Here is a 15,167-nt window from a genome sequence, read left to right as displayed (position 1 = left end):
ATATATTTATACCGTCTTTTCGCGATCATAAATCATTAAGAAACGTCAAGAGAAGATACTAACTAAGCAAAGGTAAATAAATACCATCCCATGTCCGGCTTATACATAAAAACATATAAATCCTGTAATGAACTAAGTCAAGAAGAAAACACTATTTTCGGTAGAGATGTTTTTTTCCTTTTATGTATATCTCAATTTGTTCATCATCTCAGCTGTTTTCATTTTTACACGTGAAAATATTGTGATGAAACAGAAAATATGATCGATAATTTGGAGTTTTTTTTGCATTTCATTTTTTAACATTTTTAAAAAAAATATATAATACCGAAAGTATAACAGTTGTAATTTTTGTGTTCATATACGCAACACAATATATGTAAGTACTTTAACTACTGACGACATTTTCTCAAAAGAGATACAGGGAATTGCTATACACATAGGAAAATATGGGATACGGTAATCAACACTGAAATGTCTCTCTCTCTCTCTCATTCATTGCTGAAACAAACGCTTCTGCAAATCGCGAGGATTAAAATGCAATTCACGAAACAAGGCACGATCCGCAACAAACTTCACATCAAAGGTTTTGCATTCATTCGCAAAAAATATTTTTTTAATAACACTTTTTTGCATTTACACCCATGTCCATAAATTAAGGATAATTCAGAATCACACGGAAATCGAAATCTAAAGTAAAAATTTCACCTGTAGAATTATCACACACATCTGCAAGAATGATATGCAAATTTCAGAAAGCCACCAGATGATGCCATAGTACGTCACAATGACGAGAGTGTAAGAGGGGGTATATAAGGAATGGTGGCAAAGAAGTAGAATTGTTTACAAGAGTTCTGTAAGGCGCTCAGTGCCATGAGCGAATAGTTATGACACAGAGGACGCATGTGGATGATTTTTTACGTGGTAGAATTATCGGCCGCCTGGAATGTGGGCGTACTCAGATGGCAGTATCCGAGGAACTTGGAATTGCCCAAAGTGTCATCTCTAGGTTTTGGCAACGATTCCAAGATAACGGAAATGTCAGTAGACGTTACAGTACAGGTCGCTCCCGAGTTACAACGCCGAATGAAGACCTGTATTTGTTAGTAACTGCCAAAAGAAGCAGACGCAGCACAGCATCCGACCTGTCTCGTCAGCTATCTGCAGCCACGGGTACCACAGTTTCAAGGGAAACCGTGTACAGACGTTTGGGAGATATTGGTCTATATGCTCGCAGGCCTGTCAGATGTTTTCCGCTCACGGCAACTCACTGTCGGCAGCGATTAGCCTGGAGTAGAGAACATGCAATGTGGACATCGTCACAGTGGGCTGTGTGATGTTTTCCGACGAGTCCAGGTTTAGCTTGCAGTCTGATTCACGTCGGACTTTCATATGGAGAACGCCAGGTACCCGTTACCACCAAGACAACATCGTTGAACGACACCGTTACGGTGGTGCAGCATTGTTCGTTTGGGGTGGAATTATACTGGGTTCCAGAACAGATCTGCATGTTCAAACCGGAACCATGAAAGCCCAAATTTATCTGGACATCATTCTGGAACAACATGTACGTTTGTTTAGTGGTGCCATGGGCGCAGAATTTGTGTTTATGGATGACAACGCCCGTCCTCACAGAGCAAACATCGTAAACGAACGCCTTGAATCTGAGGCTATAACCAGTATGAAATGGCCAGCATTCTCACCTGACCTGAATCCGATAGAGCATGTGTGGGACATGCTTGGCCGACGAGTTGCAGCCCGTCAACCACCTCCTACATGTGTACCGGAACTTCGGAGAGCATTGCTTGCTGAGTGGAGTGATCTTCCCCAAGATCAGATCGATAATTTGATACTCAGCATGCCTAGGCGTTGTACGGACTGTATTTCATCGCATGGGAGACATACAATGTATGAACCATCATACCAACCATGTAATAGTGTGTTTTTGTAAAGGAGATATTTTTCACAATTGCTCCAGGGAGCAAAAATCGTAGTTTTTATGAATGGTATCCAACATACACCGACGTTTTTGTTCTTTATCTTTTGTTTAATAAATGGGCGTTATGAATAAGTAAAGTTTGTTTTGTTTCTGAACCTTTATTTGCCGGAGCTGGCATTATCCTTAATTTATGGACATGAGTGTATATGCAATAATATTTTTGTTTAAATCAAAAATTTTGCCTTTAACCGAAAAAGTATTTGGGGCCATTCAAGTATTAGGTAAGCAGATTTTCAGATTTTGGACTCCCTCCCCCCCCCCCCCGTCAGTAAAAGTCAGCAAAACACTGACCCCCACTCCCTCCCCTTCGTCAGCAGCTTAGAATATCTCATATCTTCAAAAAGGGGTGGTTGATGACGTAAGCAACCTTCAAACCCCCCCCCCCCCCTCCTTCCCCATTGTCATCAAAAGTCAGCAAATCCGAAACCCCTAATCCCTCGATGCTGACTTAATACTTGAATGACCCCTTTCTCAAATAAAATCATTATCTCAAATAAGATCATTTGAAAAACCGAACTAAATCACATTTTTTTAAAATGTAGTTTGATTACATGGACAACTATCCCATAGAAACTGTACTCTCTTTTCTGAAAGTTCTAGAATCCAAATTACAACCTACTTTTACTTCAAAAATGTAACATTTCCAAGAGTTCTCGGAAAAGCATAGAAAAAAAAATCAAATTTTTGCATTTATTCATCAAAAACGGCAAATTTCACATTTATCGAATCTTTTCCGTAAAAGCGAGAGTTATGTACAATATTATGTTGTATCTCTACTCATATAATAATAAAAGGTTAATTTTTCTTTCGTTAAATTTCTAATACTGTTTTACACGTCATCAACTTCTACTCGTGACGTAACACTTTTTGTAAATTTCCTCGAAAAATCATTCGAAGTGATTTCGTGACACTCGGAGAGGTTGTGACGTCACCACGAATGTCACAAAAGAAAGGCAAGAGACCATTCGATAAAAGAAATATAGTACGGGATGACCAAGAAAAACGAGGACGTCGCCATCACTTTCAACGATAGGAACAGACTCAATTACATCAAACAAATATAATCTGCGACAAGAAAAAGAAACTTCTACTTATTCTCTAACAAATGAGAAGAATGAATGACAGAAGCCAATAATGACATTAACAATCGGATACCCAACAATGAATCTTCATGAAATAAGCAGATTTAATCCCGGAACTGTCATATACACAGCTGTCAGAGTATGTCAACAATGCAATTGGCTAAAGCATAACATATTTTAATAAACTGTAAGAGGCTTCCAGTATATTTGATTAGCGCAGGTGCTTAAACGCAGTCTACTTTGTCAAACATAAACATACCTTTTATAAATGAGCTAACAGAAAAAAAATAAAAATAATAACAACAACAATACAGTCGAATCCCGCTATAACGAACGCCAAGATACCGGAGGAATCACTTGGTTAAAACGAAATTTCGTTGTAAAAGAGTTCCAGGTTAGCTACTATCGTTCCTAAGTAAACTTATTTGGGGGATTGGAAAACTGTTCGTTAAAACGAGATTTTCACTATAATGGTATTCGTTGAAACGGGATTCGACTGTAACATTGTTCTCTTAGTCTGTGGATCTGAAAATGTAGAAAAAAAAAAAGAAACATTCTTTCTTCGTTAGAAAACCATGTTGACTAAATAAACGCCGTAGAGAACGAGATTCGGTGATAGCAGTGTAAATACAGTCGAGTTCGCTTATAACGTACCCCCTTGCTGATTTGATAAGTATGTGTTATAAGCAAGTTCTTTGAAATTAGCTTATTATAACAGTTGCGTGTATGCAGAAAGTGCATTATTCAGATTGGGGCCAAGTATTACGTCAGCATCGATGGGGGGGGGGGGGGTTCCGACTTGCCGACTTTTGATAACAAGGGGGAGGAAGGGGTGGTTTGGATGATGCTTACGTCATCAACCACCCTTTATGAAAATATGAAATATTTTTAATCGCATCTTATTCGGTGCGCCAAAACCGAGAAAAACCATTCGATAGTTTGTGGGCATTTGAAGTAACGTTCCACCTTATTGATAAGAGCCCTACACAGCCACTTTAGTGATCTCTGAATATTTCACGGATCCAAGTGATCTGAAAATGTGTCCGGGCCGCTTAAGTGCTCTGGAACTGTGCCACGCATCACTCAAGTGACCCGTAATTATATGTCGCGGATCACTTAAATAATCTGAGAATGTGCCGCGGGTAACTTGAGTGACGTAGAACCGTACTGGGGGGCCACTTAAGTGCTCTAAAACTACGTCACATGCCACTCAAGGGATCTCAAAATATGTTACGGATCGCTTAAGTTTTCTGGAACAGTGTCCCAGGTCATTTAAATGATCTGAAAATGTGCCACACGGGCCGCATAAATGATCTTTAAAATGTGCCACGGGCCGTTCAAATGATCTTGAAGATGTGCCACGAGCCGTTTAAATGCTCTGGAATTGTGAACATTGGAATATTAACAGAAATTTATTATAATAACATATAAAGTTATTTCCTTCCGAAATTTCATTAAAAAAATATTTTTTTCATTAAAAAAATAAATTTTTTATCGGGGGGGGGGGGGGCACGAGAGAGCCCACCCCCTATCCCCCCCTCCGTGTACGTCTCTGATCCCACCAATATGCGTTAGGATTCAGAGGGGCAGAGCTGATGACGAAATTTTGCTGACGGGGGGGGACGGGGTCAAAAATGGCTAAAAATTTGCTTACGTAATACTTCAACGGCCCCATTGCCCCCCGGAGGAAATAATCTTAAGTAGCACCAAATTAAATTTAATATGAAATGAATATAGTTTTTGGTTGATATTACAATGCAGAAGTATATTATGTTTCTGTTTTTACCGATTACAACATTCGTTTATCTCACTGCCATCTACCAAGTTATCCAAAAGGAGAAAAATGAGCATTCAAATAATTTTAAGAGTATTTCCATGCAGTTTTCACAGAAATGCATAGAAAGGCATAAAATCTTTAAAAAATACAAATACAAGGCTACAACAGGCAAATTTTCCTACGAGGTGGCTGAGAGAAAGATGCCCATAACAAATATGTATTATGCCATAAATTACTAAAATACAGCACCCCAATTAAAAATGCAATTACAAAAACTAACAATAAATTAAAAAAAAAATTACAAAAAGTAACAGTTTTTTTTTTATAATAATAGTTATATTTTTCCCTGCATATCATTAGAGTACGAATATATGTTTTTATAATGAACGTAAATATTTCAATGATTCCATCGAGTTCCATTGCTGCAAGCTAAACACCAACTTATGTGGTGTTCCCTCCCCTTTCTTCTGAAAAGCAGATCCATGACTTAATTGAGAACTTGTTGGGGTATAACAATATTCTGATGATGGCGTTACTTGAACCGTATGTTTTCCTTTCTATTTAACTAATACGGTGTAAGGCGCAAGAGCAAAGGAAGATGGGTGAAATCGCAGAAGAGCGAAAATTGCGAGAAGAGGGGCATTCGAAAATTAAAAAGGGGTGGAAGAGAAGGATGTGTGAGAAACGATCGAGTGTACGTTCTTACCCTAATTTTTTACTAATAAATTCCTATTTAAGTTTGACTTGACGAGTGCTTACTATTCGGAGAACCTAAGGACACTACATTGTCGCAATCGGTAGGATAGCTGGCAATAGATCGTAGAATATCTAACGGAAAAACTTTCGTCGTGAGAAGGCGACTCGAAGAGTGTTTGAAGATACCTCCAGAACAACCATGGTCCCCGCTCTGTCCCCCAAGGGAAAAAAAGCTGGTTCGTCTCAAGAGACGTGGGCTATGGGTGGAAAATCAGACATCCAAGACCGGCAAACCACCCGCCAATCTCTTGGCGTTCGTTATAACGGGATTCGACCGTATATTTCGAGTCAACGGTATCAGAAATATCCTCTGTGCAAACAATTTGGGACCATTCTGTATAGCAAAATATGTTATCAACATAGTTAATTTTTTTTGTTTAGTTTTCAAGAAGACAGGTTTTAAAACCTCAAACTTTTTAGCAACTTCATTCTCTCACCAATTTTTCGAATATATTAAGTTGCTTCCACTTTATTTTCTATCTGTTAAAATAAATTAAAGGAAAAATATTCTATCACGACCGTATCACGTTTAACTGGCATGAGCCGATTAATAATAGCTGGATTGAACATATCCGCTAATTTAACACCGTCAGTGAATTTGCCAAAGAAAGGATGGATCTACACTGCCCTCAAATTCACAATCGAAATTACCGATGAGAGCTGATGGAGATACAGGGGAATTTGAATTTTTTTTCTATCAAATCAAGGCAATTGTTGTAGGTCTGTATAAAACTCGTTTTCGATATTCAAGTAATAATAACCGCGCTTGCTTTCAAACCCAAAGCTGCTTTAGCAACTTCAACCGGCTTCTCCCAACTCACGATTCCATCATGTTGAGCAATCACTTTCAAACTTTATGTAGAGAAACAGTATTTCTATCAGTAATGGATTTCATTGAGCTCTTAATGAAAGTTTATCAAATCCATTTCCCTTCTGTGACGCTTTCGACATTCTTAAAGATTCATTAATCGCTCTTTGCGATTCAATCAATTCTAAAAGTAATTGAAATCTATCCAGTAAGTATAAATTACTTTTACCTAACAAATAGAACGAAATATTGTTATTATCTTATTTATTCATTTGTATATACATATTTTCGTTATGGAGCAATAATTGAAAACGATTGTGTCGAATAAATATTGTCTTCCTGCAATCAGCTGACGGGTTCTTTTTTTTTTTATGTGAGTATGTATTTTGATCATTTAAGCGGCAATAACAAAACCCTAAAACCCCCTTCAAAGTACTATATGTTTTTCCAATTAAGTAGGCTTTCTTCCGATTGGTAGGTGTTACAGTAACGCATCTGACTCCGTATTGGTGAGATATAGTTTGAGATACATGATATTTAATTATGAGGTTATAAAGAATATATTTACAGGTACATATTTACAGGGTGATTATAAAAAAACTATCCCGTCATATGGGCCCCTAACTATCATACCATTCACAGAAACTGAATGAAATTTTGGCTTAAGGTATTTTGAGGTATGCGCTCAAGAATGATATGGAAAACAACAGTGTCACTCTAACAGTTACGGTTACAGCGAGAAAATTTCGAAAGTATCAAATGGCAACACCAAGTTTTTTGTATTGGAATGCGATCTCCATACTGAAAAACACTAAATAGCGTTCGAACGGCAACTGTAGCATGAAAATCACCGGCGGTAGATAGGCTAAAAGTGAGGACAACCAATAAGGACAGAGAAGCAGCATAAAATAAAGCATTTCATTGGGTTTTCCACATGACCTTGTGGAGGACTAATCAGGCTGGGATCTCAGCCGAAGAAACGGTGTGACGAATGAAACGAACATTAATGCTCTGGTGCACGGCAAAGTCCTTTTTCCTTGCCTAGCTCCGGGTAACTGCTCCGGGTAAGTTTTCTCACTGTAACCGTAACTGTTAGAGTGACGCTGTTGTTTTCCATATCATTCTTGAGCGCATACCTCAAAATACCTTAAGCCAAAATTTCATTCAGTTTCTGTGAATGGTATGATAGTTAGGGGCCCATATGACGGGATAGTTTTTTTATAATCACCCCGTACATTAGATTAAGAGAGAGAAAGACGACATGATGCATATCGTGTGAGAGCTGGAGCTGATCTGGTGTTCTCACACACATGGCCCTTCGGAGTCTCGTCATTGCAGCTTAAAAGTTCATATCATCTGACGATATTTGCGTAAAGTAGCGTAACGACGTTTTACGTTATATTTTAATTTACTCACAGACATCAGTGTTTTAGATGTCTGTGGGTACATCTCGTTAACACAAATGTAACGATGTTACTCTGGTGTCAATACCATTCCCGGACTCTGCACCAAGTCCGCGGCCTATATTCTTAACGAAATTCTTTTACGTTCTATCTCGAGAAGTTTGCAAATAGAAGCCATTGGTGTCGTCTTATAGGCACTTTTGGTACAAATCGGATGATGCCATTCTGGTTTTATTGTCTCATTCGGTCTGGGCACAAGGCTCGCGCCTTGCTTTCGTAACAAAATTGTTTTACGCTATACCGCAAGACGTTCGCACCGCACATAGACGATATTGGTACTGTCTGTCAGCTATTACGCAGACAAATCTGGTAATAACTATCTTATTATCAGTAATTACCACGAAATTCCAGGCACAGTTACGATGAAACATGTGGTAAAAATTGGGTAGGCCCGTGTCTACCCAATTTTTTTATTTTTTGAATAGCTATATCAGAAAAATGTTTAGTGTTGTAAAGTAAACCTATCAGCGTTTCTCTGTGGGACATGCTACAAAAATGTATAGGAAGCTTATTGTTGGTACGAAACGTTACCGATAGATGACGTAACGGAATCTTTTCTGATGCACTCAAAGGTTCAACGAATTTTGTGCTTCTCTTACGTGATGCTACCTACTTCCAACCAAGGCGAAATTAGAACATTTTTCGTTACGGGTGACGATCACTTCAAGTCACTGCGTTAAAATTTCGAACAATTTTGTAGTCGTCTAGAAATACCTTGCTAAGATGCCATCAGAGGCACCGTGATTTTTGCGAGATGGTGGAAGCCCACAGCTGCTGAAGTTTGTGGTTAACTAAAAGGAATTTTGATATCACATCATTGCCCTAAAGCAGCGGTTCCCAAATACGTTTTGTCGTGAATCCCCCGGAAATCTTGGTGTCTGCCATCGGTCCAAATTTACAGCAGCAGAAACTACAGCAATCTAACAGCGAGAATGTTCTCGAACAATGCAGGACACTATTTCTACCCAGTCTAGTAAATGCAAAGCGGTAGCAATGACCGGACTGCCTGAATAAAAAAAAAACACGTTTCATACTCTCATCGAGAGATGTCACCACACGCATAATTTTTGTAGAAAATTCATAACAATATTGCTACTGCAGTCTACCAACGTCTCAGCGGTGCTTTTGCAAGTAAATTTAAATAAAATATTTTGTTTTTACGTAATTTATTTGCAACTTTTAAAAACAGCTGTATTTTTATTTATTTTATTTTTATAATATTCTATACTCGGGCCTTTTACCCCCCCCCCCCTAATTAGAAAGTCCGTGGATTTTTAGGTCCTTAAAATCGACAAAATAGGATTGTCATCTCCAGAGCGATCATCATATTATAGGCTGAAATCTAGACTCTTTTGCTGATACGAAAGTACTGGAATCTGTGATGTAATCTTAGTTTAAATAGGCGCAGAAAATATTATATTTTACTTACTTTTAATAGACGCAAATCATTCACAATGTAAAATACTTTTCATAGCATTAGAACACTTTTATTAGATGTAACACATATTACATATATAAAATATTTTTAATAGACGAAATATATATTCTAATAGATGCAAAACATTTTAAAATTGATTCAAAATACTTTTAACAGATGTAAAACACTTTTGAGAGAGAAAATATCTCTAATAGATGTAAAGACCTCTAATAGATGCAAGACATTTTAATATGCAAAACATTGTAACTGATGCAAAACATTGTAGCAGATGCAAAACATTGTAACAGATGCAAAACATTGTAACAGATGCAAAACATTCTAATAGACTGCAAAAACACTCTTTTAATAGATGGAAAATACTTTTAATTGATGCAAAACATTCCAATATACAGGGATGGCCAACGTTTTTCCCAAGCCGCACTACAATCAAGATTATTTTCGCTGCGCGTGCTATTCGAGCAATTTAAAAGAAAATTCCCGTGACCCAGTGATGCTAACCCTGCAAACCGTCTTTTACTTCGGCTATTTTTCTGGTTTTTATCAACTTTTAAAGTTTCTACGAACTTCCCCCCCCCCCCACCCTGTATATATCGGGAATATATCACTATCAGGGTATAGAAAAAACAAAGAGGAACAAAAGTAATTATATGGTTAAAACAAAGCTTTGCGGTGATGAGGAGAGAGGTAAGAAAACAGAGAGAACTTGTTTGAAAATTGGTTCCACTGGCGCATAATTTCGTCCTTGATCGTAATGCGGTTACAAGTTGGAGAGAATTTCTTTGATTGAAGAAAAAAATGGAATGGAATTATTTCAGTTTCGGAAAATCGCTCACGCGCCACTCCTGATACCATGCCGTGTCACAAAAAAAAGAGTAAAATTACTTCAAAAAAAGTGTGAAATTTTTTGAATACATGAGAAACATTTTTTTTAACAGGTGTAAAATATACATTCTAATGTACAGATGCAAAAAGTAATGTTTCTGAAAATCCATAAGAAAAATTGAGATTTTTTTGAAAAGGACCCTCTCAATATTTATGTTAAAAGCAAGGAAACAACGTACAAAATAAATCACAAACTATAAATTGGAATTTTATGATTTTATTCTTTGAGATAGTCAATGATTTCAGAGATGGATTTCTCTGCGCCCTTCATTGCATATAATGCCAATAATTGCGGTATAATGCCAATCTGTAAGCAGAAAGCAAATACATAGAATGGATGAAAGACATTATAAATTTGTGATAGATACAAGAAATATATTCCATTTGCTATTCATTGACGATAATTTCCATCCCATTGCTATATTTAAACAACGTTCTTGCTTGTGAAGAAATATCTAGCTATTGTGTCTTTGCAATTTGGCAATACTGCATAGAAAGGGTGCTCGACCCAAGGGGGCCCCTTGTTTACTGGCTTCATTTTGGGGGCCCTGGATGAATCTCATTCTTTTCTGTTGTAGAATTTGCAACAGCGGAAGCCCGAGATAAAGCCAGTCTGGGGACCCACTAAAAGTACGCGAATTAGTGTCCCGGGTAATTGGTTGGGGGCCCTGGATTTTATTCGTTGGTAAAGCGAATACAAGTGGAAATTTTTCATGGCACTCGCAGCGGGGGATGACCGACAAGCTTGCAAGTTGGGGGGGGGCCCATGTTTACAGGTTTCATTTTGGGGGCCCTGGATGAATCTCATTCTTTTCTGTTGTAGAATTTGCAACAGCGGAAGCTCGAGATAAAGCCAGTCTGCGGACCCACTGAAAGTACGCGAATTAGTGTCCCGGGTAATTGGTTGCGGGCCCTGGATTTTATTCGTTGGTAAAGCGAATACAAGTGGAAATTTTTCATGGCACTCGCAGCGGGGGATGACCGACAAGCTTGCAAGTTGGGGGGGGGGGCCCATGTTTACAGGTTTCATTTTGGGGGCCCTGGATGAATCTTATTCTTTTCTGTTGTAGAATTTGCAACAGCGGAAGCCCGAGATGAAGCCAGTCTGGGGACCCACTAAAAGTACGCGAATTAGTGTCCCGGGTAATTGGTTGGGGGCCCTGGATATTTTTCCTATGGTAAATTATATATATCATTCTTTGGTAAAACGAATACAAATGAAAATTTTTCATGGCACTCACAGCGGGGGATGACCGATAAGCTTCGAAGTTGGGGGCCCCATGTTTACAGGTTTCATTTTGAGGGCGTGGATGAATCCTTTTTTGTTTGTTTAACATTGTAAAATTTGCAACAGCGGAAGATCGAGATAAATCCAGTCTGGATTCCCCACTAAAATTCTGAGTATTGGGTCCCCACTACTGGATGGGGGCCCTGGATTTCTTTCGTTGTAAAATTGATGAAAATTTAAAATTTTCGTGGCCTGTCACCGGGGAGATGTCCGACAAGCCTCCAGGTCGGTGCCGTATGGAAATGTTGACAGGTTTCATTTTGGGTGTCCCTTGATGAATCTCATTGATTTTTGTTGTTTAACATTGTAAAATTTGCAACACATCGGTAGCCTGAAATAAATCCTGTCAGGGGCCCCACTAAAATTCAACGAATTGAAGTCTGGGGACCTCATGGGCAAGTATCCTGGGGGTACTTGATGAATCACATTTTTTTGTTGTTGCTTTATTATTGCAAAATTCGCTTCTTCAGTAAGCTGGTGCTTTCACACGTCCCTTTCCATAGCACGCTGATGAAGTGGGACGAAATAAACAAGATATGTTGGGAAGAGAAGTTGGGGAGTGGGGGGGGGGTTGGCCGCCAAAGGTGGCAGGGGGGGGGGCAGAGCCCCCTAGTCATTTATATAATTTGGGGGAAAGAGCACTAGTGGCCGCTAGCGGAACTTCTAGAATTTGCCGACTGGAACGCTTTCGGCTAACCGATGTTTTGCTTGATCGGTATTCGGATAATCGATGCTCTACTGTAACAGCATGGCCCAGGTCTTCTTCGATCATTTTCCGAAATCTCTTCATTGAGACAGAACAGAGGACCATGATCTGGTTAGAGGGAGGATGTAATACTCTGTTGAAGAAAAGAAAACGACCACTTTCTGAATTGTTCAAATTTTTTGAATCGGAGTTGTAGATGCTGCATTTCTTATTGGTTTACATGGACATTATGCAAAATAATCAGGTAGGTATCCCCTATATAGGTTTCCCAATCATTTCAAAAAAACAGGAGGAAGGAATATGACGTCAAAATTATTTTCTTCCATGTTAAATTGGTGAGTTTTAGTTACAGAGTTGGCAAAGTAAAAAGAAAAATCAAAATACAAACATGAAAATACTTTCGCCGTGGTCACTCTGGCTCATATCTGGAATTAAATACAACATGAATTACTTCAATTCATTACTTCAACAAGTTCTGTTGATGGTTTTCAATGTATTCATGTCGAAATATATGCTGTATTAAAAAAAAAAAGCATTCCACACACACAAATCCGTGAGATATTTCACGAAGCCCTCAACGATTCTACCAATAACCGCCATTAAGTAGCATTTATATCGTGAAAGTTGTGTGACTTACAAGATCTTCAAGGAGTCTGCCCTGAAACAAAACAACAAAAACGAATTCAAAACTTTAAATAAACGCGATCAGAAGGAAACAGGGTGGTCGGACAGTTTGGTTTTTTTGGTTTGAAGGACTGCGCGGAAAGCTGCAGCGACTGAGTTGATGCGAAGTTCGGGAAATGAATATTGTTCAGCATGAACTCGAGATAGTTAGCATTCGAACTCTGCAATACGCAGCGGTATCAGTTACAGAATCTCAGGAAAATGCAATGGCAACACCCGAATCCCATTGCGGAATCAGAATAAGAACCCTGAACAACTACCATCAGCGTTGGAACTTTTGATCCGAGCTCAGAGAGGGGTCTGCATAAAAACTCTAGAAAGGTATAAAAGTAGTGTTGAAGAGAACAACGAGGGTCATATATATACTTTGCTCATATCTGCAGTAAAAAGTTCTCTAGAGTCTAGATTACAACGTGAAAGAAAGCCTAATAATGGCGCACACATAGTGGGTGGGGGGACCAAGAGGTTCGGGAGTGTATAGTAGAGACTAGTGGCGAAAACAATTGTATTGTTTTGTTCTTCACCGCACATACTCGAAAAACGAGACGAAGGAGAGAAAGAGGCTACTCAACGAGGTGCGAGAGTTGAACAAACATGTTTGTTTTCATCTCGATCTGCTGATTCGTTCGTTTTCTTCTTTTTCCCTTCTTTCTCTCTTTAAAAAAAGAGCTTCTGTTGGGTTATTATCAACATGATCATCACACCCTTACATTTCTGAACCCCTCCGGTCATTTACTATGTATGAACACATATCTTCCTCCAAACCCTACGCAATGTTTTCTTCCTATTCGTGATTCTTGTACCGCGTACCTCTTCGCCTCCAGTATATGCGCTGCCACGAAATAGGCTATTCGAACGTGAAAACTCGCGTATAAGCAAAAATTTCATGGCACATGTGAAAAGAAAGGTTTTTCCGCGCTTTGTTTCTCGACTGTTTCGAAGGTTTTACACAAACCAATATGGAGTGAAAGTTCTCTCTCCGATATCATTGTGATTTTTCGAACTTTCGTTACCCAAACCCGCCACCACTACGTATTGTAGTGCCAGGTTTTTCGACCGCATGCTAAAAAACTACAGATTTTCTGAACATCGCATCAATCTATTCATCATGGCCTTTCAAATCAGCAAGGAAACTTTCTGACCAACCTGTATACAAATTTAAATAAGGGGACAAAATTGAAAAAAATATTCAAAATTTGTACTCACGATCTATGATGCAAAAAGTATTAAGGCCTAAAATTTACTATTTCGTTATAATGTAACGATTTTCTCCTCAATTTTTTTTTTTTTCGCTAAAGATTTTGGCTAATTAAAAAGGATAGGCCAAATCACATCTTTACAAGATTTGGCCAATCCTTTTTTTGGAATATTGGCCAATATTGCACAATACATATTTAAATATATATATTTTTTGATTTATATATATATTAATTTTTAGTGATACAAATATATATGTATATATACACTGAAGAGCCAAAAAAAACTGGTAAACCTGCCTAATATCGTGTAGGGCCCCCCGCGAGCCCGCAGAAGTGCCGCAACACGACGTGGCATGGACTCGACTAATGTCTGAAGTAGTGCTGGAGGTAATTGACACCATGAATCCTGCAGGGCTGTCCATAAATCCGTAGGAGTAAGGGGGGTGGAGATCTCTTCTGAACAGCACGTTGCAAGGCATCCCAGATATGTTCAATAATGTTCATGTTTGGGGATTTTGGTGGCCAGCGGAAGTGTCTAAAGTCAGAAGAGTGTTCCTGGAGCCACTTTGTAGCAATTCTGGACGTGTGGGGTGTCGCATTGTCCTGCTGAAACTGTCCAAGTCCGTTGGAACGCACAATGGACATGAATGGGTGCAGGTGATCAGACAGGATGCTTACGTACCTGTCACCTATCAGAGTCGTATCTAGACGAATAAGGAGTCCCATATCACGCCAACTGCACACGCCCCATACCATTACAGAGCCTCCACCAGCTTGAACAGTCCCCTGTTGACATGTAGGGTCAATGGATTCATGAGGTTGTCTCTATACCCGTACACGTCCATCAGCTCGAAGCAATTGGAACCGAGACTCGTCAGACCAGGCAACGTGTTTCTAGTCCTCAACAGTCCAATGTCGGTGTTGTCGGGCCCAGGCGAGGCATAAAGCTTTGTGTCGCGCAGTCATCAAGGGTACACGAGTGGGCCTTCGGCTCCGAAAGCCCATATCGATGATGTTTCGTTGAATGGTTCGCACGCTGACACTTGTTGATGGCCCAGCATTGAAATCTGCGGAAGGGTTGCACGTCT

General features: G+C 39.1%; 1 long non-coding RNA gene across 1 annotated transcript; it reads right to left on the bottom strand.

The window, feature by feature from the left end:
• Positions 1-10,403: 10,403 nt before the first annotated feature.
• Positions 10,404-12,878, bottom strand: LOC149081341 (uncharacterized). The gene is made up of 3 exons (XR_016193426.1): positions 12,834-12,878; positions 12,585-12,621; positions 10,404-10,509 (listed from the first exon to the last, which is right to left on the bottom strand). It is a non-coding gene; the product is annotated as an uncharacterized LOC149081341 (long non-coding RNA).
• Positions 12,879-15,167: the final 2,289 nt, after the last annotated feature.

The sequence above is a fragment of the Pholcus phalangioides genome, unplaced genomic scaffold (assembly GCF_987345545.1).
Source record: "Pholcus phalangioides strain wild (caught in Gottingen) unplaced genomic scaffold, Ppha-v1.0 ptg000010l_1, whole genome shotgun sequence".
NCBI lineage: Eukaryota > Metazoa > Arthropoda > Arachnida > Araneae > Pholcidae > Pholcus > Pholcus phalangioides.
The sequence above is the reverse complement of the archived record's forward strand: the minus strand, read 5'-3'. Positions and strand labels throughout refer to the sequence as shown.